We start from the raw sequence: 26,580 nt of genomic DNA on the forward strand, positions 1-26,580 counted from the left end.
AACTTCACCTGACTTCCACATTTTTGGTCTGTGGGGGAAACCGGAGACCCGGAGGAAAACACACGCAGACACGGGAAGATGTGCAAACTCAATCCAGGCAGTCGTCTGAGGCGGCAAATGAACCTGGGACTCTCTGCGCTGTGAGGCAGCAGTGATAACCACTGTCCAACCGTGCTGCTCCCACTAAATAGAAGGAGGTTACTCTGAATGGGAGGGTCGTTGGGTCTGGATGAGATTGTGGAGATAGGGAGGGTTGTGGGGACTTTTGGAGGTTATGGAGTTATGGAGGTTTGTGGGGAAGAATTCAGCTTACATGGATAGGAAGAGTTATGGGGACTGAAGGAATTTACAGAGATAGGGAGGGCTGTGGGACTGAAGGAGGTTATGGAGATAATAAGTTTATAGAGAAGCACAGGAAAGAAGAGCAGGTATCGGACATTGAGCACAGAGTCGGTCCCACCCATTCAATATGATCATGACTGATCATGTAACCCAGTACAGTATTCCTGCTTTTTCACACTTACTCTGATATTATAGTGACTACTGGCATTTAGTGATACAGCGGGCTGCAGTAACTGGGGTGGGGTGTGTCTTACAGAGATAGGGAGGGTTGTGGAAGCTAGAACAGGTGACAGAATACAGGGAAAGTTTTAGGAATGGGTGGACTTTACACGGATCTGGAGGAATGCAGGGATGGGCCGTGGTAACAAACACAGGGATTTTTTGGGAGCTCGATCTGAGACAGGTACAGCTGAGAACGCAAGTGAGTCAAACAGTCAGGGCAGGCAGGGACAAGGTAGGACTAATAAATTAAACTGCATTTATTTAAATGCAAGGGGCCGAACAGGAAAGGAAGATGAACTCAGGGCATGGTTAGGAACATGGGACTGGGATCTCATAGCAATTAAGAAGCATGGCTCAAGGATGGAAGGACTTGTAGCTTAATGTTCTAGGATAAAATGCTAACAGGAAGGATAGAAAGGGAGGCAAGAGAGGAGGGGGAAGGGCCTTTTGGATAAGGGATAGCATTACAGCTGTTCTGAGGGAGGATATTCCCGGAACTACATCCAGGGACGTTATTTGGGTGGAACTGAGAAATAACAAAAGGGTGATCACCATGTTTGAATTGTATTATAGATGACAATAGTCAGAGGGAAATTGAGAAACAAACTTGTCAGGTGAACTCAGCTTTCTTTAAGAATCATAGGGTAATTATCGTAGGGATTTCAACTTTCCAAATATTGACTGGGATTGCCATAGTGTTAAAGGTTTAGATGGAGATGCATTTCTTACGTGTGTACAAGACAATTGTCTGATTCAGTATGTGTATGTACCTTCTAGAGAAGGTGTAAAACTTGACCCTACTCTTGGGAAATAAGACAGGGCAAGTGGCTGAGGTGTGAGTGGGTGATCACTTTGGGCCAGCAACTATAATTCTATTAATTTCAAAATAGTGATGGAAAAGGATAGATAAGATCTAAAAGATAAAGTTCTAAATTGGAGAAAGCTCAATTTTGACGGTATTAAGCAAGAACTTTCGAATGCTGTTTGGAGACAGATGTTCACAGGTAAAGGGATGGCAGGAAAACGGGAAGCCTTCAGAAAAGATAACAAGAATCCAGAGAAAGTATATTCCTGTCAAGGTGAAAGGAAAGGCTGGTAGGTATAGGGAATTGCTGGATGACTAAAGAAATTGAGGGTTAACTTAAGAAAAAGGAGGAAGCATATGTCAGGTATAGAGAGGATAGATCGAGTGAATCCTTGGAAGAGTGTAAAGAAAGTAGGAGTATACTTAAGAGGGAGATTAGGAGGGCAAAACAGGGACATGAGATAGCTCTGGCAAATAGAATTATGGAGAATCCAAAGGGTTTTTTTACAAATGTATTAAGGACAAAGAGTAACTAGGAGAGATTAGTGCCCCTCAAATGTCAGCAAAGCGGCCTTTGTGTGGAGCCACAGAAAATGTGGGAGATACTAAATGAATATTTTGCTGGGTGCTAGCAGGTGGGACTACACTGGCTTAGCATATCTGACCTGCAGGATGGGACCGTGAATGTATTGCGGAACCTGGAGGATGTTATAATTTGAACTAGAGGTAATTTTTGATTGGATATTTCAGCCGATCTTACAGATGGTACAATTGCACCATTTAAGAAGCATTTGGATGGATATATGAATAGAAAGAGTTTGGAGGGATATAGGCCAGGTACTAGCAGGTGGGACTAGATTGGGTTGGAATATCCTTTCGGCATAGACGGGTTTCACTGAAGGATCTGTTTCCACGCTGTCCGCCTCTATGACTTTAAGATCGGCTGAAAGGTCCAATCAAAAATTACCTGTGGTTCAAATCATAATATCCTCCAGGTTCCACAACCCATCCTCAGTCTCATCTTGCAGGTTCTATGAATCCCGCAACCTCCTGCAGATCCCAAGTCCCTTCCTACATTTGTACAATCCTCCAGGTTCATACCTCGTAACATGGCCCAGACTCTCCAAATCCTCCTTCGTCTGCAATGATCTCCAGAAGGGCAGTGGAGGATGGTGGGGTTACAGAGATATGAAGGGACATCAGGACGGCAGGATTTTGCAGACATTAGGAATATAGGGACTTGAGGAGGTTTCACAGTTTATGAGTTTGTCGGGACTGGAGGAACTTACAAAGGTAGGGATTGTTTGAGATTGGAGGATTCTGCAGAAAACCTTTACATGGTTAAAGGCAGGATTCTTAGCAGCGTGCAGGAACAAAGGGACCTGTACCAGCCAAGTTGACAGGGTGTTAAGAAGGTATATGGGGTTTTGGCTTTCATTAGCAGGGGGATTGAGTTTTAGAGATGCGAGGTTTTGCTGCAGCTCTACAGAACCCCAGTTCGACCACACTTGGAATGTTGTGAACCGTTCTGTTCGCTTCATTTCACGAAGAATGTGGAAGCTTTAAAGACGGTGCAGAGGAGATTAAGCAGGATGCAACCTGGACTAGAGGGCATGCCCATAGAAGGTAGGTTGTGGAAGCTGGGGCTTTTCTGATCAGAGCGAAGAAGAAGAATGGTGACATGATAGAGGTGTACAAGGGAATGAGAGGCATAGATCGAGTGGATAACCAGAGACTATTTCCCATGGCGAAATGGCTACCACAAGGGGACATAAGTTTAAGGTAATTGGCGGAGGGTAACTCTTAGATATCAGAGGGATACGGGCCAGGTGCTGGCAGGTAGGTCGAGATTGGGTTGGGATATCCTGTCGGCATGGACGGAACTGGTATTTTATTTACACAGAGTATGGTGGGTGCGTGAAATGCACTGCTAGCCATGGTAGTAGATTCAAACACACGACAGACATCTAAGCAACTCTTGGATAGGCACATCAATGATAGTAAAATGTAAGGTATGAAGGTCCGTTTCATCTTCAGAGTAGGATAAAAGGTCAGTACAATATTGAGGCTGAAGGGCTTGCACTGGAATATGCAATTCCATGTTCTAAATAGCAAGGATTATGATGGGAGCGGGAGAGGGTGTGATCTGAATGAAGTGACACAAATAGGAGGCGTTGCTAAGGTTGCATGAGGTAACAGAGACAGCAATGGTCTGATCTGGAGCAGATGACAAGACTGCGAGGATTGTGGGGACTGGAGGTGTTTTCACAGGAATGGAAGAGCATAGAGCCACAGGAGGTTACAGAAATGTGGACAGCTGTCGGGCCTACAGGAGTTCATGGAGGAAATTGGGGAAATCTGATGATTAACCTGCATTTATTTCAATACAAGGGGCCTGACAGCAAAGGAAGATGAACTCAAAGCACGGATTGGAACATGGGACTGGGATATTATAGTTATTACAGAAACACAGCTGAGGGTGGGGCAGGACTGGCAGTTCATTGTTTCGAGGTAGAGATGCTACAGGAAGGGGAGGCAAGAGAGGACGCGTGGTAGTGGGTTTTGATTGCATGAATCATCTTAGCAGTACTTAGAGAGGGATCGCCCAGTGAAGCTATGTTAGTTGAACTGAGAGATAAGAATGGGCCATCACTTTGATACGATCTGACTGCTGATCCCGAATAATCCGTAGCAGACTGAGGGACAAATATGTTGGGACATCTTAAATATCAACCATAATAATAGGGCTGTTATGGTACGGTTTTGAACTTTCCAAACCTAGACTGGGACTGCCAGTGTTCAGCGTTTGCAAGGGTGAATTTGGTAATTGTGTTCCAGAAAACTCCCAATCAATATGTAAATGGCCTGAAAAGAGAAAGGGGTGAAACCTGACCCCCCTTGGGAATCAAGGTCGGGAAAGGGACTGAGATGAGAGTGTGAAAGCATTTTTCCAAAGTGACCACAGTTCTAGTAGTTTGAAAATAACTTTGGAAAACGACAGACCTGGTCCACAAGTGCAAGTTATAAAATGGGGCCTGATTAATCTTGATCGTATTAGCCAGGAACTTTCAAAATGTGATTGGGGAAGGGAATTATTTACAGGGAAAGGGAAGTTTGGCAAGAGAGAATATTTTAAAAGTGAGATAAACTGAGCGATCACCACGAGCATTTTGCTGTTTGTGTGCAGCTCAATGCTGACAGCATTCGGGAACACTGGCTGTCTATTGAGGGCCTGGTCAAGGAAAAGGGACACATGTCAGGTATAGCCAGCTGGATCAAGGGAATCCCTGAGGATATACAAGAGCTGTAGGAATACACTTTGAGTGGAGATCAGCAATGGAGAAAGGCTAAATGAAATAGCTTCAGCAGAGAAGGAAAGGGGAATCCAAAAGTGATTGTATCAGTATATTAAGAGTGCATAAGGAACTCAGGACAAAATAGTGTCCATTAAAGATCAATGAGGCCATCGATGTGTGGAACTGCAGGATATTTGCTCAGACCCTAAGCAGTGTTTTCACTCCAGAACTTACTGTGGACAAAGACTGGGGAACTCAGGGAACAAGAGTAATACGTTAGACCACAATTGGAGTCCTCTGCAATTCCAGTCTCCCTTCTATAGGAAGGATGTTGTGAAACTTGAAACGGCTCAGAAAAAATTTACAAGACATTGCCAGGGTTGTTGCTGAATAAGCTGGGGTTACTGTCAATGGAGAATCGGAGACTGAGGGATGACCTTATAGATGTTTATATGAACATGAGCAGCATGGATAGGCTAAGCATTCAAGGCCTTTTCCAAGAAGTTGGGAAGTCCAAAACGAGAGGGCATAAGTTTAAGGTTAGAGGTGAATGGTTTACAGAGGGACTGAAGGGACAGCTTCTTTACACACATGGTGGTGTGTGTATGGAATGAGCTGAGAGAGAAAGTAATGGAGACCGATACCTTTTAAATGTTGTAATTGTATCTGGATGGGCATAAACGTATATGGGCCCAATGCTGGAAACGGGAATGGATGTATTTATATCTTCTGGTAAGCCTGGAAGAGTTTGGGACCAAAGGGTCTGTTTCTGTGCTGTATATTTCTATGACTTGAAAAGGGTGCATGTTATAGGAGAGGTGGTGCTGAAGGTTTTAAAACACAAAGCGATCACAAGTCCCAGAACCTGATTAAGTGTATCACAAGAAACTGTGGGATGCTAGGGAAGAAATTGTGGAGCTCCTAGCAAAGGTATGTGTACTACTGACAGCCATGTGTGATGGGCTGGAAGGCTGGAGGGTGGCATCATGGACAGTGAAGGAGGTTTTCTGAGATTACAAAGGGATCTTGATGAAGTGAGTGAATGGGCTGAAAAACTAGAGATGGAATTCAATCTGAATAAATGCGAGGTAATGCATTTTGTAAAACAAAGAAGGGTAGAGCTTATACAATTAATGTTCAGGCCTCGGTTAGTGTTTTAGAGCAGACGGACCACCGGGTTCAGGTACATAATTCTTGAAGCTCACATCAGAGGATGCATAACTCAGTGCTTTGCATGCCTGACTATTGCTCAGTCCATTGAGTGTAGTATTTGGGACGTCATGTTGAGATTGCACACACATTTGCAAGGCCTGTTCTGCAATACTCTGTCCAGTACTAGTCGCCCAGTTAACATGGAGGATATTATTAAGCTGCAGGGCGTTCAGAAGAGATTTACCAGGATATTGCTGGGTATGGAAGGCTTGAGTTCTGAAAAATGGCTGGATAGGCTGAGTCTTTTTTCACTTGAGCCTGGAGGTTGAGACATTATACTATTAAGGTTTATGAAAAAAATGAGGAATATAGATCCATTTAATGGTAGTTGCCTTTTCCTCAGGATGGGGGAGTCTCAAGAGGAGGGGCCACATTTTAAGGTTAGAGGAGAGAGATGTTCAAAAAAAAGATATGGGGCAATTTGCTACACCGAGGGTGGTTTGAGTGTGGAATGAACTTCCTGAGAAAGGGGTTGATGTGGGTACAATTACAACATTGAAAAGATATTTGGATAAACAGGTGAATAGGGAAGAGTTGGAGTGATATGGGCAAGCAACAGGGGGCTGGGAAGAGTTGAGTTTTAGATGATGGTGGGTATCAGCTGAAGGGTCAGTTTCCATGCTGTATGGCTCGAGGACAAGGATAAGGTTTTACCCTTTCTTGAAGAAAGGGTCAGGGCTGGGTCCACTGATGCGCATCATCTACATAAATTGAAATGTAGGAGTGATTGTGCGAAAGTTTGTTGATGATCAAATTAATGGTGTAGTGGGCAGTAAATACGGTTATCAAAGGGGATCTTGACCAACTGGGCCAGTGGACCAGGAATGAAAGATGGAGTTTAATTCAGGTGTTGGATTTTGTTTAGACAAACCAGGGAGGACTAACACAGTTAAAGGAAGGGATCTGGCCAGGGTTGTCGAACAGAGAGAGAGAGAGAGAACAGGGAGTACAAGTTACATTGTTCCTCGGAAGTGACATACCAGGTGGACAGGGTGGGGAAGCGACATTTGGCACATTTGCCGTCATTGGCCAGCACTTTGTTACATACGTTGGAGATATTTGTAACATTGTCCTAAATATTTCCCTTGGGCAGAGGAGGCCATGGGGTGACCCTAAGAATGGTGAATAACCAAGAGTAGGTAAGACCAAAATTCGAGGGTATAAACGGGAAGTGAGAGAGCAAGGATTTAAAGAGGGGGCTGAGGGGGAACATTATCCACAGAGGATGGTGCATAGACGGAAGAGGCTGCCTCAGACACATGGGAGAAACAAGAACAATTACAGCATGGAACAGACATTTGGGCGGTACATGGAGAGGAGAAGGTTTGAAGAGATAAGGGCCAAATGCAGGCAAATGAGATTCGTTCAGTTTAGGTAACATGGGCAGCATTGAGGAGTTGGACCACAGGTTCTGTTTCCATGCTGTATCACTCTGTATCCAGTTAAAGAGGATTAATGTACCAAAATAAGGCATGTTGTAGACACTGAAGCAAGTTACAGCGATAGGGATATTAGTATGGAATGCAGTACATTTCAAATATGTGGAGGGACGATCGGGAATGGAGGAGGTTACAGGGACAGGGACTATTGTAGGAGTGAAAAATGACTGAAGACACTGGTGCACAAGCCATGCCACAGATATAGTGTTGCAGAGTAGTGAGTCTTAGTACGGTGTTGGAGGGAGAACACAGAACAGAAAGATCCCAGGCAGTATTCACAACATCTCGTCGGAGGCCTACTCTCCCCTCTGTTGTCCTGATGCTCACTAAGACATCGCAGGCCTGGATTGATAACTCTGAACTCCTGATGCTGTCTCAGTGCAATTTAAGTTAAAGTAGATGTGGTGATTGAGCATGGGGTGTGTCTATACTGTGCTCCCCACGCAGCACTGTATCTATATCATGTATTGTTAGCCAATGTTTGCAGCCCTCCCATTGCTCCCTGCTCTGTGCACTGAGAGTGATTTTACCTCACTGCAGGATTTATTGAAGGTTCCAGATCTCCCTGCCGTTTGTCTCTCTGGCTGACCAACCAACTTCAATGAGTTGATGAATGAGACACACAGCAGTTGGGAAGTCTATTGAGTCAGGAACTTCCTGACTACCTACAGGAGACAGAGAAATAGACAGAATGGGAAATTAGACTGATGCAGTGAGGGTTACACAAGGAGAATGGAAATGAACCCCACAGATATCTGGAAAATCCCAAGCTCCATCCCTGCCCTGTGCTGTTGCGTCTCTCTGGAGTGGAGAATTCTGTTAGCTCAGGATCTGGAGTAGCTGCAAGAGTGAGAGACACTGACAGAGGCAGCAATTAGACCCACACAGTGAGGGATACCATATGGGGAGAGACTAAGTGATATCACCGGAGTGCTGGAAGACTTCAGGATCACACAATCATGTTGGAAGAATGGGTTTAGCTTCATGTATCAGTGCTCAGGGATGAGCAACCAGTGAGCAGGTGAAGTGATGACCTAGTAACATTATTGTTAGCGCATTTGTCCAAAACCCAGCCAGTGCTCAGGGGAGGCAGGTTTGAATCCCATCATAAGATATGGTGGAATTTAAAATCAATAATTTTAAAAATAGCAATTAACAATCCATAAACAAATATGAAACCATTGCTGATGTACAAAAATCATAATCCCTTAGATTAGATTCCCTCCAGTGTGGAAACAGGCCTTTCGACCCAACCAGTCCACGCCATCCCTCGAAAGAATAACCCACTCAGACCCATCTCCCTCGACTTAATACACCTAACATTATGGACAATTTAGCATGGCCAATTCGCCTGACGGCTTTGGACTGTGGGAGGAAACCGGAGCATCTGGAGGCAATTCACGCAGACACGGGGAGAATGTGCAAACTCTACACCGTCGTCAGGGGCTGGAATCGAACCTGGGACCCTGGTGCTGTGAGGCAGGAGTGCTAATCACTGAGCCACCCGTGGCGCCCACTTGACCTTTCGACAACGAGATCTGATCATCCTCACGTGGTCTGCACGACGTACCCACAGCAATGTGTTTGCCTCTCAAATGCCCTCTGAAATGGCCGAGCAAGCTATTCAGCTCATGGGCAGATAGGGATAGGAAATAAAGGCTGGTCAGCCAGAGACACCCACATCCCCGACCTGATTTATAAAAAAATCCATTAGGATAGTCCTACTGGAACCGTGCTGGGACCAGTGTCCTGGCCAATCATGTCAGTAGGTTTATGGACAGGGCTTTAAACTGACAGAGAGGATGCAGGGACAGGGTTCGGGTGAAAGGAGCTTTCCAAATCCAAAGAGAAAAGGTGAAGTATGGGAGCAACATTGAAATGTGGCTGAAGACAAGCAGAAAGGAACAGGATGGGGCAGAGCTTAACTAAAATTGTACATCAGTGAATAGGTTTGTGATAAAAAATTGTGCGAAAGAGTAAATTATGTTTTTTTTTAATGGGCGAAGTCTTATCAATAAGGCAGATGTATTTGTGACACTGAGATAAAAGAGATTTAGACACCAGAGAGATGTGGTTACAGGGTGAAGAAAAGGTGGATATAAATATTCAATGGATCACAACCTTGCGGAAACTCAGGCCAAGTGGGCAACACGAACAATAATGGGTAAGAAAGGCATTACAGAGAAAGCATTTGGCATCAGATCATGAAGTAGAGTCAGTCTGAATGTAAATTCTGGCTACTACTTGCCAAGGACACAAGCAGCAGAACAGTTTTAGCCACCAAACAGCATTCCATTGCTCATTACTGCATTAAACAGGAACTCATTGGAATTTTTTTAACAAACACAATGTGATAATTTTGGGAAACATCAATATTCAGAAAATGTGGGACAGTCACACTGACAACAGTGATATTGGAAGAGGAGTTTGGTTATTTTTTTTCTCAATGTTTACTTGGAAAACACATTGTGCAACTGTTAAGGGACATAAGTATCGCAGAGCGACCTTGTAATGAAACTTGGTGAATGAGGAATGTCACCTGCAGAGATCCTTTGGGAAATTGTGATAAAGTTCAGTTTAAAGAAATATAAAGTTTTAAAGTGAATCACAGAAAGGACAAGCTACAATTAGAAACAAAAATAACCAATAACATGAGTTTGAGAGGAGAACTGACCAAGGTAAATAGGCTAAACAGACTGAAATATGTGCCGGTAAATGAGCAGTGGAAAACATTTGAAGGAACAGTGTAAATCACTAAACAAAAGGACATTCCATTGAAACAGACAAATCCTCAGCAAGAAATCCCCATCGGTCCCTCACTCAAGTAAAAATGATCATGTTAGATTATCGGGCTTAGAGGATCACCAAAAAGTACTTAAAATCCTGAAGTGAGAGGATGTTTTAGGAGTAAGTTTCAAAGGGATTGCAAAAGGTCTGCTCGCAGGAGGAGATCTGATGGAAGAGGGAAAAATTGTCAAGGTTTTATGTCACAACAGGAACCGGGAGAGCTGAAGGTGCTGGAGGTGGTGAGAGTGTTACAGAGAGTGGTCAGGGTCTGAACGGTGTTACAAAGCCAGTACGAATTGGTGCAGCTGGAGGGGTTTGCAGAGGTAGGGAGGGACAAATGTATTTTTATTTATTCATTTTGGGATGAGGATGTCACTGCTTGGACTAACATTCTTTGCCCCACTGCTAATTACCCAGAGTATAGCACAGAGTCAGCCATATTGCTGTGGGTCTGGTGTCCCGTGCAGGCCAGACCAGGTTAGAATGTCAGTTGTTCTTCTCTAAAGGACGTAAGTGAACCAGATGAGTACTTCCTAGTGGTCAACAATGCTTTTGTGTACTGCCACAACATGACATCCCAACTCTTACTCTCAATGCTCTGCCCAAAGAAGGTAACCACCCCAAACGCCTGCTTCACCAACCTATCTACCTGTGAAAGCACTTACAAAGAACTGTGTACCTGCATCCCTGGGTCACTGACTGACATCACTACCCATGGCCCGAACATTAAGTGCACAAGTCCCACCCTGGTTTGTTTCACAACAATGCAACACTTCACGTTTATCTTATTAAACTCCATCGAATAGTCTTCAGCCCACTATCCCAGTATTACTGTTCATCATGTTGTATCATAGATAACCTTCTGCACTGTCCACTTTACCACCAATTTCAGTGTCACCCAAAACACTTACTTACAAGGAAACCAATATTCCCATCCAAACCATTTATCCAAATGACAAACAACAGGGAACGCACTCCACCGCTGGTGACATGTCTCCAGTCAGAAAAACAACAAGCCCAATTTTGCTTCCAGTTGACTAGCTCCTCCTGAATGCAATATCCTTCTACATTGATCTGAGTTTATTACCCAGTTTACCATACAGAACGTAGAACACAGAACAGTACAGCACAAGACCCTTTGGTCATGATGCCATGCCCATCTTTTACCCGACTGTAAGATCAAACTAACCTACATACCCTTCATTTTGCTACCATCCATGTGCCTATCCAAGAGTCTGTTAAATGTCCCATTCCACCAATTCACCACTCTCTATTTAAAGGACCTACATCTGAAATCTCCTCTTACCCATCCTCCAATCACCTTACAATTATGCCCCCTGGTACCATGTATACCATGGGATAAAGAGGTCTCTCAATATTCACTCCATCTATGCCTCACACCATCTTGTTCACTTCTATCAAATCACACCACACTCTTCTTCACTCCAATGAGAAAAGCCTTAGCTCCCTCAACCTTTCTTCATAAGACATGCCCTCCAGTTCAGGCAGCATCCTGGTAAATCTCCTCTTTATCCTCTCTAAAGCTTCCACATCCTTCCTGTAATGAACGGATCGAAACTGAACAAAGTATTCTAATTGGCATCTAAACAGGGCTGTATAGAGCTGCAGCATAACCTCATGGCTTTAAAACTCAATCCCACAGCTAATGAAAGCCAATACAACATATTCTTTCTTAACAACACTATCAGCTTGGTGGCAAATCTGATGGATCTCTGGTCATGAAATCCAAGATCCATCTGTTCCTCCACACTATCCAGTATTCTTCCTTTATCTCTGTATTCTGCATTCAAGTCTCACCTTCCAAAATGCAACACTTCACACTTTTCCAGATTTGACTCTATCTGCCACTTCTCAGCCCAGCTCTACATCCTGTCAATGTCCCGTTGCAACCTCCAACAGTCCTCCACCCTATTCACCACTCCACCAACCTTCATCTCATTGGCAAAGTTACTAACCAACTCTTTCACTCACACATCCAAGTCATTTATAAACTCACAAAGAGCAGAGGTCCTGTAACCTCTCCGTGCAGAAAACCACTGGTCACCGAGCTCCAGGCTGAATGCTTTCCATCTGTCACCACTCTCTGTCTTCTATGGGCCAGGAATTCTGTATCCAGACAGACAGATTTCCATGTACCCCATGCTCTGTACTTCCTCAATGAGTCATAAATGTGTTTTGTCACATTTTTAAAGGATTCAATAAGATTTGTGAGGCATGACCTGTCCCTTACAGAGCCATGCTGACTATCCCTAATCAAACTATGGTTTTCCAAGGAATCACAAATCCCGTCTCTCAGAATCCTCTCCAATAATCTGCACATCACAGAGAGAAGACTGACAGGTCTGTGATTCAAAGGATTATCTCCATTCCCTTTCTTGAATAACGCATGGCTGATTCACATCTTTGGGCTGTGGGTGAAAACCGGAGCACCTGTCGGAAACCCACACAGACATGGAGAGAATGTGCAAACTCCACACAGACAGTCGCCCGGGGCTGGAATTGTAATCGCGTCCCTGGTGCTATGAAGCAGCAGTGCTAACCACTAAGCCACCGTGCTGGCCCATGTAACTCTCTAGAGCCCTCCTTCTGATCCTTGGTTCCTCAACCTTATGTCAGCTTCCTTCTTCCTCTTGACTAGATGTTCTACATCCCTTGGAACCTTGTCAAATGCTTTGCAGAAATCCATGTAGACAACGCTGACTGCTCTGCCTTCATCTATCTCTTGGCCACCTCCTCGAAGAGTCAATCCAGTTTGTGAAACATGGTTTTCCACTCACAAAGCCATGCTGAATATCTCGAATCAGCCCTTGCCTTTCCAAATATATGTAGCTCCTTTCTCCTCCAACAACTTACCCAGCACTGGCTCACTGGGCTGTGATTTCCTGGCTTTTCCCTGCAGACCTAAAGTGATGGAATAGCATTTGCCACTCTCCACTCTTCCAGTAACTCATTGTGTCTGATGATAATATAAATTTCTCTGTTAGGGACACCGCAATCTCATGAATATTCAAGGTAGACCTAATGAGCTACTGAGGATTAATTAACCTTTAATTGTTTTAAGATTCCAACACTTTCTCTTCTCTGGTGAGGATTCTTTCCATGACATCGCTATTTATTTCCCCAAGCTCCCGAGATTCCATGTCTTTCTCCACAGTAAATTCTGACGACACTATTTTGTCTAATTTCTCACCCACTTCCTGATATTTAAGGTGCCCTATTCTGTCCCAAGTTACTCCTTAGCCCTTATTGAAACTTGTGTAAAGGTTTCTGAAAATTCAAATAAACCGTATCCTCGGTACAGCCACTCCTACCCCCGTATCTATCCTGCCATTCATACTCACACCAATAAAAATACAATCCTACAGGCTCAAAGCCACATTCTCTTTTTATTAAATGTGCTTCTAAGTGTCCGGTTAGTGTTCACTGACATATCCTTTTAAACATATTTTAGCTCCCGACCTACTATCAGGCTAACACTGTTTGGTTTCAGACTGGCAGCAGAAAGGGTTATGGGAGTTCGTGTTTAACAATCTGAAAAAGGGAGTTTACAGGTTCAACAGGTAATAGAGGTTTTGGAAATAAGGAGGGTCATGGGGACTGAAGGACATTATGGAGATAGCGAGTGATATGGGGACTGAATGAGATTATAGACATAAAGAGTGCAGTGGTGACTGAAGAACATCATGGAGGTAGGGAGTGCTGTGGGGTCTGAAAGGGGACAAAGAGATCGGGAGGGCTGTTGGGCCTGAACGCAGTTGCACAGATCAGGAGGATCATGGGAACTGAGGGAGGTTACACTGAATGGGAGGGTCGTTTGGTCAGGGTGAGATTATGGAGATAGGGAGGGTCATGGGGCCTTTTGGTGGTTATGGAGTTAGGGAGGTTTTGGGGAATGATTCAGGATACATGGATAGGAAGAGTCGTGGGGACTGAAGGAGTTTATGGAGATAGGGAGGGCTGTGGGGACTGAGGAGGTTATAGGAATAGTAAGTTTATAGAGAAGCACAGGAAAGAAGAGCAGGTATTGACCATTTGATCACAGAGTCGGTCCCACCATTCAATATGATCAGGACAGATATCTAACCCAGTACAGTGTTCCTGCTTTCAGACCTTACTCTGATATTATAGTGACACTGGCATTTAGTGATACAGCGGGCTGTAGTAACTGGGACGGGTGGGTGGGGGCTGCGGGGGGGGATCGGGGTGTTGTCTTACAGAGATGAGGAGGATCGTGGAAGCTGGGACATTCCTAAAACAGGGCGGGTTTTAGGAATGGGAGGACTTTACAGGGATTTGGAGGAATGCAGGGATGGGAAGTGGTAACAATCACTGGGAGGACTTTGGGAGCTCGATCTGAGACAGGTACAGCTGAGAACAGCAGTGAGTCAAACAGTCAGGGCAGGCAGGGACAAGGTACGATTAATAAATTAAACTGCATTTATTTCAATGCAAGGGGCCTAACAGGGAAGGCAGATGAACTCAGGGTATAGTTAGGAACATTGAACTGGGATATCATAGCAATTACAGAAACATGGCTCAGGGATGGGCAGGACTGGCAGCTTAACGTTCCAGGATACAAATGCTACAGGAAGGATAGAAAGGGAGGCAAGAAAGGAGCGGAGTGGCATTTTTGATAAAGGATAGCATTACGGCTGTTCTGAGGGAGGATATTCCCGGAAATGCACCCAGGGAAGTTATTTGGGTGGAACTGAGAAATAAGAAAGGGATGATCACCTTATTAGGATTGTATTAAAGACACCCCAATAGTCAATAGGAAATTACCAAACAAACTTGTAAGGAGATCTCAGCTATCTGTAAGAATATTAAGGTAGGTATGGTAGGGAATTTTAACTTTCCAAATATAGACTGGGACTGCCATAGTGTTAAAGGTTTAGATGGCGAGGAATTTATTAAGTGTGTACAAGACAATTTTCTGATTCAGTATGTGGATATACCGACTAGCGAAGGTGTAAAACTTGACCTACTCTTGGGAAATAAGGCAGGGCAGGTGACTGAGGTGTCAGTGGGGAGCACTTTGGGACCAGCGACATAATTCTATTCGTTTTAAAATAGTGATGGAAAAGGAAAGGTCAGATCTAAAAGTTAATGTTCTAAACTGGAGAAAAGCCAATTTTGACGATATTAGGCAAGAACCTTTGAAAGCTGATTGGAAGCAGATGTTCGCAGGTAAAGGGACGGCTGGAAAATGGGATGGCTTCAGAAATGAGATAACAAGAATCCAGAGAAAGTATATTCCTGTCAGGGTGAAAGGGAAGGCTGGTAGTTATAGGGAATTCTGGATGACTAAAAAAAATTGAGGGTTTGGTTCAGAAAATGAAGGAAGCAAATGTCAGGTATAGACAGGATAGATTGGGGGAATCCTTAGAAGAGTATAAAGGAAGTAGGAGTATATTTAAGAGGGAAATCAGGAGGGCAAAAAGGGGACATGAGATAGGTCTGACAAATAGAATTAAGGAGAACGCAAAGGATTTTTACAAATATATTAAGGAAAAAAGGGTAAATAGGGAGAGAATAGGGCCCCACAAAGATCAGCAAATCGGCCTTTGTATGGAGCCGCAGAAAATGGGGGAGTTATTAAATGAATATTCTGCACCAGTGTTTACTGTAGAAAAGGATATGGAAGATAGAGACTGTAGGGAAATAGATGGTGACATCTTGCAAAATGTCCAGATTACAGAGGAGGATGTGCTGGATGTCTGCAAACGGGTAAAGGTGAATAAATCCCCAGGAATTGACCAGATGTAACCGAGACCTCTGTGGGAAGCTAGAGAAGTGATTGCTGGGCCTCTTGCTGAGATATTTGTATCATCGATAGTCACAGGTGAGGTGCCGGAAGACTGGAGGTTGGCAAACGTGGTGCCACTGTTTAAGAAGGGTGGTAAAGACAAGCCAGGGAACTATAGACCAGTGAGCCTGAACTCAGTGTTGGGCAAGTTGTTGGAGGGAATCCTGACGGACAAAATGCACATGTATTTGGAAAGGCAAGGACTGATTAGAAATAGTCGACATGGCTTTGTGCATGGGAAATCATGTCTCAAACTTGATTGAGTTTTTTGAAGAAGTAACAAAGAATATTGAGGAGGGCAGAGTGATAGATGTAATCTATATGGACTTCAGTGGGGCATTCGACAAGGTTCCCTATGGGAGACTGATTAGCAAGGTTAGATCTCATGGAATACAGGGAGAACTAGCCATTTGGATACAGAACTGGCTCAAAGGGAGAAGACAGAGGGTGGTGGTGGTGGTTGTTTTTCAGACTGGAGGCCTGTGACCAGTGGAGTGCCACAAGGATCAGTGCTGTGTCCTCTACTTTCTTTCAATTACATAAATGATTTGGATGCAAGCATAAGTGGTACAGTTAGTAGGTTTGCAGATGACACCAAAATTGGAAGTGTAGTGGACAGCGAAGAGGGTTACAACAGGATCTGGACCAGAAGGGACAATGGGCTAACTGGCAGATGGAGTTTAATGCAGATAAATGCAGTGTGCTGCATTTTGGGAAAGCAAGTTTTAGCAGGAATATTACACGTAATGGTAAGGTCCTAGGGAGTGTTGAAGACCAAAGAGACCTTGGAGTACGGGTTCATAGCCCCTTGAAAGTAGAGTCGCAGGTAGATAGGATAGTGAAAGCGGCATTTGGTATGCTTTTCTTTATTGGTCAGAGTATTCAGTACAGGAGATGGAAGGTCATGTTGCGGCTGTACAGAACATTGGTTAGGCCACTGTTGGAATATTTTATGCAATTCCAGTCTCCTTCCTATCGGAAGAGTTGTCGTGAAACTTGAAAGGGTTCAGAAAAGATTTACAAGGATGTTGCCAGGGTTGGAGGATTTGAGATACAGGGAGTGGCTGAACAGGCTGGGGTGGTTTTCCCTGGAGCTTCGGAGGCTGAGGAGTGACCTTACAGAGGTTTACAAAATTATGAGGGCATGGATAGGATAGGATAAATAGACAAAGTCTTTTCCCTGGGGTCAGGGAGACAAGAACTCGAAGGCTTAGGTTCACCGTAAGAGGGGAAAGATATAAAAGAGACCTAAGGGGCAGCTTTTTCACACAGAGGGTGGTACGTGTATGGAATGAGCTGCAAGAGGATGTGGTGGAGGATGGTACAATTTCAACATTTAAGAGGCATTTGGATGGGTATATGAATAGGAAGGGTTTGGAGGAATATGGGCCGGGTGCTGGCAGGTGGGACTAGATTGGGTTGGGATATTTGTTTGGCATGCACGGGTTGGACCGAAGGGTCTGTTTCCGTGCTCTACATCTCTATAACTGTGTCACTCATGGAGGTTATAGAAATAAACTGTGTGGTCGCATCTGGAGGAGATTAAAGGGATAAAGATTTGTAGTTACTGAAGGAAATTACATCAATAGGGACCAGCAGAGTTTACAGAGACTGAGTGTGTCTTTGAGACAGGAAGAGTTTATAGTCATCATTAGAAATGCAGAAACTAATTTATGAGAGAAGCAGGGTCACTCTGCCTTGTGCCCAGAGACAAGGAGGAGTCTAACAGCTGGGGGAGGTTACTAAGGTACAGAGCTTTTTTGTTGTCGTGACGAGAAGGTTACAGAGATCATGAAGGTAGTAGGAGTTCAAAAAAGTCACAAAGACAGGGAGGTTTTTCAGGTCTGGAAAGGACTACACTGACCGGGATGGCTTTAGGAACTGAAGAGTTGTTTTTTCGCAGATAAGGAGAGATGTTACAGAACCCGGGATTAAAGGCAAAGGCAGAAACGTGGAGAGTTTTACTGATATGAGGAGCTTACAGGGATAAGCAGGATTGTAGGGGCTGATAGAGATAGGGGAAGTGGTATCGATGAAACAGAGCGTGGAGAAACTGACAGACATAGGGAGGGTTCTGTGGAACAGATGAATTTACAGACAAGATGGTGATAATGAAGCCTGAGATTTTTCTCATGATCCTTGCCCAGCATTGTTCCTACATCATGCCCTCAGGGTCCGAATTAAAGCCCATGAGCCCCTCCCTGTGCTGTTTACTGTGAGCTTACCAGCTGCAGGATTTACTGAAGGATCCAGATCTCACTCTCCATCTCTCTCCGGCTGACCAACCGTCTTCAATGTGGTGATGGACGAGACAGGAATTGGGAATTCTGCTGAGTCAGGGACATCAGGAATACCTACAGGAGACAGAGAAATAGACAGAATGCGAAATTAGACTGATGAAATGATGATTACACATGGACAATGGCACTGAGTCCCACAGAGATCTGGAAAATCACAGTCTCCATCCATGGCCTGTGCAGTTGCTTCCCTCTGGAGTGGAGAATGCTGTTGGCTCAGGATCTGGAGTAACTGCAAGAGCGAGAGACACTGACAGAGTTAGCAATTAGACCCACACAGTGAGGGATACCACATGGAGAGAGGCTGAGTGATATCAGCAGAGTGCTGGAAGGTGTCAGGATCAAGCAATGGTATCATCAGAAGTGGTTCTGACCAGTGAGCACTGCTCCCAGTACTCAGGGAGGACTGAGCTATTTTATTGGGATAGGCTCTTCTGGTACCTGGATTATGCAGTGTGCGATAAACGGACACAGATGAGGAGGGGGACAGGTCTGAGGTGAATGGAAATTCCCAAGTCCAAAGAGAAAGGTTGAAATATTGGAACACCATGGAGATGTGGATGAAGATCAACAGAAATAAACAGTAAGAGACTGAGGTTAATTAAAATACGACATTGTCAAACAGATTTGTGACAGGAAATTATGTGTTAAAATAAAGTAAATGCCATTTCCGCCCCTCACAATTCCTCATGCACCACAAGTGACATCACTTCCGCACCTCACATCATCGCTGATGTCACACACTCAGTGACTGCCCCTCCCCCCACTGCCGTGTTTGCCACCACTTCTGCCCCCACCAACGCCATCACCTGCATTCTGCTGACACCACTCCCAAGTCCCACCGTCACCATCCCCGCCCACCAGAACCCTGAGGGGAACATCACCCCTGCTCATGACTCCATCCCCATCCCCCCTAACACCACACCCACTCCAGTTACAGGCACCGTCCCCTCTCCCAACTCCACACCTACGCCTGGTCCCAGCTCCCACTCCTGCCGAGTTTTCACCATTCCCCCGACCTCCCCCTCACTGAGGACGAATGATCAGTCCTCAGCAAAGGCCTCATTTTTATCCCCCTCCATCCACACATCAATTAATTTAATACACGCCGTGACATCGAACACTTCTCCCACCATCTCCGCCTCAGAGCTTATTTTTACAATGAACACTCCCGCCTATTTTCTGAGGACCCCTTTTCTGGCCTCCAATGCACTCCATCCACCTGGACACCCCGTGCTGGCCTATTACCTGCCTTCGATCTCTTCATTTCCAACTTCCACCGAGACATTAACCGCCTCAACCTATCTACCCCCTCCCCCACTCCAACCTCTCACCCTCACAACGCCCAGCCCTCCACTTCCTCTGCTCCAATTCCGACCTCACTATCAAACCAGCAGATAAAGGGGGTGCAGAGGTAGTCTGGTGCACTGACCTCTACACTGCTGAAGCCATGATGCCAACTCAAAGACACCTCCTCCTACTACCCTCTCTACCATGACCGATCCCCCATCACCAAACCGTCATCTCCCAGAGCATACAGAACCTCATCACCTCAGGAGTAGATCTCCCACCCACAGCTTCCAACCTCATTGTCTGGGATCCCCCACTGCCCGGATCTACCTCCTTCCCAAGATCCACAAGCCTGACCACCCTGGCGGACCAATTGTCTCAGCATGCTCCTACCCCACCGAACTCATGTCTGCCTACCTCGACATTGTCCGATCCACCAGTCTAGTAACTGTCCACATTCGTTCGAGACATCACCCACACCCTCCACTCCTCCAAGACTTCCGTTTCCCTGGCCCCCAACGCCTCATCTTCACAATGGATATCCAATCCCTCTACACCTCCATCCACCATGACCAGGACCTCCAAGCCCTCTGTTTCTTCATCTCCGTTTCTTCATCTCCTGATGTCCAAAACAGTACCCTTCCACCGACACTCTCATTCGTTTGGCTGAACTTGTCCTCGTCCTTAACAATTTTTCCTTCAAATCCTCCCACTTCCTCCAGACCAAAGGGGTAGCCATGGGCACCCGTATGGGCCCCAGCTCTGCCTGTTTCTTTGTTGGCTATGTAGAACAGTCCATCTCCTGGAGTTACAATGTCACCATTCCCCACGTCTTCCTCCACAACATTGATGACTGCATTGGCACCACCTCGTGCTCCCGCGAGGAGGTTGAGCAATTCATCAACTTCACCAACACATTCCATTCTGACCTTAAATTACCTGGACCATCTCTGATACCTCCCTCCCCTTCCTGGACCTCTCCATCCCCATTAATGACAACCAACTTGACACCAACATCTTTTACAATCCTACCCACTCCCACAGCTGCCTAGATTACATATCTTCCTACCCTACCGCCTGCTAAATTCCCAACCATTATTCCCAATTCCTCCGCCTCCGCCGTACCTGCTCCCAGGTGGGCCAGTTCCAACACAGAACACACCAGATAGCCTCCTTTTTTGGAGATCGGAATTTTCCTTCCCAAGTGGTAAAAGATGCCTTCCAATGCATCTCGTCCACATCCCACAACTCTGCTTTCAAACCCTACCCCTCCAACCGTAACAAGGACAAAACGCCCCTGGTGCTCACCTGCCACCCTACCAACCTTCGCATAAACCAAATCATCCGCCGCCATTTCCGCCATCTCCAAACGGAACCCACCACCAGGGATATATATCCCTCCCCATCCCTCTCCACTTTCCGTAAAGACCATTTCCTCCGTGACTACCTAGTCAGTTCCACGCGCCCCAAAAACCCACCCTTCCTTCGTGACACCTTCTCCTGCCACCGCAGGAAATGCAAAACATGCACCCACACCTCTCCCCTCACCAGCATCCAAGGGCCCAAAGGAGCCTTCCACATCCAAAGTTTTAACTGCACATCCACCAATATCATTTATTGTATCCGCTGCTCCCGATGCGGTCTCCTCTACATTGGGGAGACTGGACACCTCCTAGCAGAGCACTTTAGGGAACATCTCTGGTACACCCGTTCCAATCAACCCCACCGCCCTGTGACCCAACATTTCAACTTCCCCTCCCACTCTGCCGAAGACATGCAGGTTCTGGGCTTCCTCCACCGCCATTTCCTCACCACCCGACGCCTGGAGGAAGAACGCCTCACCTTCCGCCTCGGAACACTTCAACCACGGGGCATCAATGTGGACTTCACCAGTTTCCTCATTTCCCCTTCCCCAACTCACCCCACCTCCAGCCTTTCAGCTCAGCACCGCCCTCATGACCTGTCCTAATGGCTTATCTCCCTCCCCACCTATCCACTCCATCCTCATCTCTGACCTATCACCCCCATCCCCACTCCCATTCACCCATTGTACTCATTGCTACCTTCCCGCATCCTCCACTCTGACCTATCACCTTCTTCCCCACCCATTCACCTATTGAACTCTAGACTACTTTCTCCCTATCCCCATCCCCATCTCATTTATCTCCCCACTCTGCCATACCTTGCCTCTGTTCCTGATGAAGAGCTTTTTCTCAAAACATCGATTTTCCTGTTCCTCGGATGCTGCCTGACCTGCCGTGCTTTTCCAGCACCACTCTAATCTAGACTCTGGTTTCCAGCATCTGCAGCCCTTGTTTGTACCTTATTGGAGGAGGAGACGACTGAGTTAAGGCATGTTGTAGACACTGAAGTAAGTTACAGCCATAGGTTTGGTAGTCTGGAATGCAGTACATTTCAAATATGTGGAGGGGCTATTGGGAAGCAAGGAGGTTACAGCGATAGGACCTGTTATAGCAATTAAATATTATTGAAGACACTGGACTACAAGACATGCCATAGATACAGTGTTGCAAAGTAGTGAGCTTTAATATAACCGAACTTACATTAGGGGCGGTGATTGAGGCTGGGGTGTGTGTGTACTGTGCTCCCCCTCCAGCACCGTGTCTATGTCATGTTGTGTTAACAGATGCTTGGAGCCCTCTCATTGTTCTTTGCTCTGTGCACTGTGGGCGATCTTACCTCACTACAGGATTTATTGAAGGCTCCAGATTTCCCTGCCCTTTGTCTCTCTCTGGCAGACCAACCATCTTCAATGTGGTGATGGAACATCTACCCCGCAGCTGTGAAGGCTATTGAGTCAGGACTTTCCTGAGTACCTACAGGAGACAGAGAAATAGACAGAATGGGAAATTAAACAGATGCAGTGAGGGTACATGAGAAATTTGGCACTGAGTACCACAGAGATCTGTAAAATGGAGAGATATTAAGTAATAGTCCCAGATTGCTGGAAGTTATCAGGATCACACAATATATGTTGGAAGAGCGGGTTTAGCTTCAGGATCCCCTGGTATCAGCTCTGAGGGATGAGCATCCTGTGAGCAGGTGAAGTAATGGCCTAGTGCTATTATTGCGAGAGGATGTATCTCAAATCTCAGCTAATGTTCAGGGGAGGCAGGTTTGAATCCCACCATCTGAAAAGGAGACATTTGAAATCAATTATTTTAAAAATAATTAACAATCCACAAATAAGTGTGAAACCATGACTGATGTACAACAAATACAAACCCCTGTCTTTTAGAGAAGGACATCTGCCCATCCTCATGTGGTCTGCATGACGTACCCACAGCAAAGTGTTTGCCTCTCAATGATCCTCTGAAATGGCCGAGCAAGCTACTCAGTTCAAGGGCAGCTCCGGCTGGGCAAGAAAGGCTGGTCAGCCAGAGACACCCACATCCCATACCTGATTTAATAAATAATCCATTAGGATGGTCCCACTGGAACTGTGCTGGGACCAGTGTCCTGGCCAATCATGTCAGTAGTTTTATGGACAGGGCTTTAAACTGACAGAGAGGATGCAGGGACAGGGTTCAGGTGAAAGGAGCTTTCCAAATCCAAATAGAAAAGGTGAAGCAATGGAACAGCATTGGGATGTGACCGAAGACAAGCAGAAAGGAACAGGAAGGGACAGAGTTTAACTAAAATTGTACATTAACAAATAGATTTGTGACAGAAAATTGTGGGAAAGAGTATATTATGTTTTTTTAATGGACAATGTCGCTGCAATACGATCGATGGATTTGTGATAAAAGGGATTTAGACAGCAGGGAGACATGGATACAGGGTGAACAAAAATATTCAGTGGTTCACAACCTTGTGCAAACTCAGGTAAAACGGACAACGCGAACAATAATGGATAACGAACGTATTACAGAGAAAGCATTTGGTCTCAGATCATGAAGTAGAGTCAGTCTGAATGTAAATTCTGGCTACTGCTTGCCAGGGACACAAGCAGCAGAACAGCTTTAGCCACTGAACAGTATTCCATTGCTCATCACTGCATTACACAGGAACTCTTTGGCATTTTGTAACAAACACATTGTGATAATTTTGGAAAAACTTCAATATTTGTATAATCTGGGACAATCACACGGACAACATTGACATTGCAAGAGGAGTTTGGTTAATTTTCTTTCAGTGTTTCTTTGAAAAACACATTGTGCAACTGGCTGGGGACATAACCACCGCAGAGCGACTGTGTAATGAAACTTAGTGAATGAGTAATGTCACCTGCAGAGATCCTTCAGGAAATTGTGATAAAGTGAAGTTTAAAGAAATATAAAGTTTTAAAGAGAATCACCGAAAGGACAAGCTACAACCAGAAACAAAAATAGCCAAATACATGGGTTTGAGAGGAGAACTGACAAAGGTAAACAGGCGAAACAAACTGAAATATGTGCCTGTAAATGAACAGTGGAAACCATTTGAAGGAACAATGTAAAACACAACAGAAGGACATTCGATTGTAACAGTAAAAACCTCAGCAAGAAAATCCCACTTATTCCTCACTCAGGACAAAAGGGATCATACTAGATCACGAAAAAGTACTTAAAATCCTGAAGTGAGAGATTGCTTTAGGAGTAAATGTTAATGGATTGCAATGTGTCTGCTCGCAGGAGGAGGGCTGTGGGAAGGGGAACCACGGTCTGGGTTTATTGACACGATAGGTGCAGGGAGAGGTGAAGGTGCTGGAGATGGTGAGAGTGTTACAGAGAGTGGTCAGGGTGTTACAAAGCCAGTACGGATTGCTTCAGCTGGAGGGGTTTGCAGAGATAGGGAGGGACATAGGTATTTGTATATATTCATTCATGGGATGTGGGTGTCATTGCCTGGAACAACGTTCTTTGACCCCACTGCTAATTACCCAGAGTGTAGCTCAGAGTCAGCCATATTGCTGTGGGTCTGGAGTCCCATGTTAACAAGACCAGGTTAGAATATTTGATGTCCTTCCCAAAAGGAGGTTAGTGAACTAGATGAGTTCTTCCTACTGATCATCAATGATTTTTATGGTGGCCCCACCAATGTCTTTTACAGCCACAACCATGACATCCCAACTCTTAAACTCAATGATCTGCCCAATGAAGGTAACCATCCCAAATGCCTGCTTCACCAGCCTGTCTACCTATGACACCACTTTTAAGGAACTGTGTACCAGCATCCCTGGGTCTCTGACTGACAACACTACCCAGGGCCCGAATATTAACTGTACAAGTCCCACCTGGTTTGTTTCACCACAATGCAACACTTCACATCTATCTATTTAAACTACATCTGCTATTCTTCAGCCCACTATCCCAGCAGGACTGTCCATCCTGTTATTTCATAGATAACCTTCTTCACTGTCAACTTTACCACCAATTCCAGTGTCACCCAAAAACCTTACTTACCAGTAAACCAATACTCCGATCCAAACAATTTATTCAAAATGACAAACAACAGTGGACCCACTACACCGCTGTACACATGCCTCCAGTCAGAAAAACAACATGTCTCCCATTGCCCTCTGTCTCCTACCATCAAGCCAATTTTGTATCCAGCTCACGAGCTCCTCCAGAATGCCAAATCCTTTTTACACTGATCTGAGCTAATTACCCATTTTTCCAGCAGAACATAGAACGCAGAACAGTTCAGCCCAAGGCCCTTCGGCCATGATTTCATGCCAACCTTTTATCCAACTGTCAGATCAAACTAACCTACATAACCTTCATTTTACTATTATCCATGTGTCTATCCAAGGGTATATTAAATGTCCCTAAAGTATCTAAATTTACTACCACCATTGGCAGTGCATTCCAACCACCTACCATTCTCTATCCTCTTATCCATCCTCCATTCACCTTAAAATTATGCCGCCTTGTAATAGCCATTTATTCCATGGGAGGTAAAGTATCTGACTATTCACTCTCTCTGTGCCTCTCATCATCTTGTTCACCTCTACCAGGTCGCCCCACCCCCTTCTGCACTCCCATGAAAAAAGCCTTAACCCCCTCAACCTTTCTTCATAAGAAATGCCTTCCATTCCAGGCAGCATCCTGCTAAATTTCCTGTGTACGCACTCTAAAACTTGCACATCCTTCAGTAAAGACGGGACCAGAACTGAACACAATATTCCAAGTGTGATCTCACCAGGACGCTATAAAGATGCAGTAAAACCTAACGACTCTTAAAATCAATCCCCTTCTCAGGAAAGCCAACACAACATAGGCCTTTTTAACAACCATATCAATGTGCGTGGCGATTTTGAGGGATCTATGGACACGGACCCCATGATTTCTCTGTTCCTCCAAACTGCCAAGTATTTTGCCTTTCACTCTGTATTCTGTATTCAAATTCTACCTTCCAGAATGAATCACTTCACACTTTTCCAGATTGGACTCCATCTGCCACTTCCAGCCCAGCTCTGCGTCCTGTCAATGTCCCAATGCAACCTACAACAGAGATAAAGAGGTTTGTATCATCTGGAGGAACAAATAGAGATATGGAGGGTCATCGTGACTGAAGATGTTTATAGATCTAGGAAGGCTTAGGTTCTGGGGGTTATTTAGACACGGAGGCTGTGGAATCTGGATTCTTTTTTTGAGAGATTGGGTAGCAAGTTTGGTTGGAGACAGTTTCACATATAAGGGAGCATAGCACAAATAGAAGGAAGTTTCTGTATTAGGTTCGAGTGGAGAATGATGTTTACACAGATAGGGGGGTACGAGCTGGAGAAGGTTATGGAGATCGGTAAATGGATGGAGATACAAGAGGAGCTTACACTGACACACAGTGGGTGACAATGACGGGAGGATGTTACACAGTTACAAGGAACAGGACCGGGAGAGGCACAGGCATAGGAGTGGGATCTACAGATCGGGAGTGTTGCAGGGACCTGAGAGGATAACATAGATAGGGATGGTGGTAGGGTCTCCATAGACTGATTGCGGTGTAGGGACTGGAAGAGGTTATGAAGACAGGGAGGGCTGTAAGAGCGGCAGGAGCTTATGGAGAGTTGAAGAGTTGGAGCAGTTCACAGAGGAAGGATTCTCTGACAGGAGTAGGTCAC

At 45.2% G+C, this 26,580-nt stretch overlaps 1 long non-coding RNA gene across 2 annotated transcripts in view; it reads right to left on the bottom strand.

The window, feature by feature from the left end:
- Nucleotides 1-26,580, bottom strand: part of LOC132812051 (uncharacterized) — a 52,231-nt gene that overhangs the window by 17,659 nt on the left and 7,992 nt on the right. Inside the window, exons 2-4 of one of the 2 annotated variants that reach the window (XR_009643459.1) lie at nucleotides 25,872-25,963; nucleotides 22,218-22,354; nucleotides 18,162-18,284 (exon numbers count right to left, since the gene is read on the bottom strand). This is a non-coding gene — a long non-coding RNA (uncharacterized LOC132812051). Of the gene's footprint in view, nucleotides 1-18,161; nucleotides 18,285-22,217; nucleotides 22,355-25,871; nucleotides 25,964-26,580 lie in introns of those variants that run through there. The other variant, XR_009643460.1, reaches the window with a different exon arrangement.

Source organism: Hemiscyllium ocellatum, unplaced genomic scaffold (assembly GCF_020745735.1).
Source record: "Hemiscyllium ocellatum isolate sHemOce1 unplaced genomic scaffold, sHemOce1.pat.X.cur. scaffold_255_pat_ctg1, whole genome shotgun sequence".
Lineage (NCBI taxonomy): Eukaryota > Metazoa > Chordata > Chondrichthyes > Orectolobiformes > Hemiscylliidae > Hemiscyllium > Hemiscyllium ocellatum.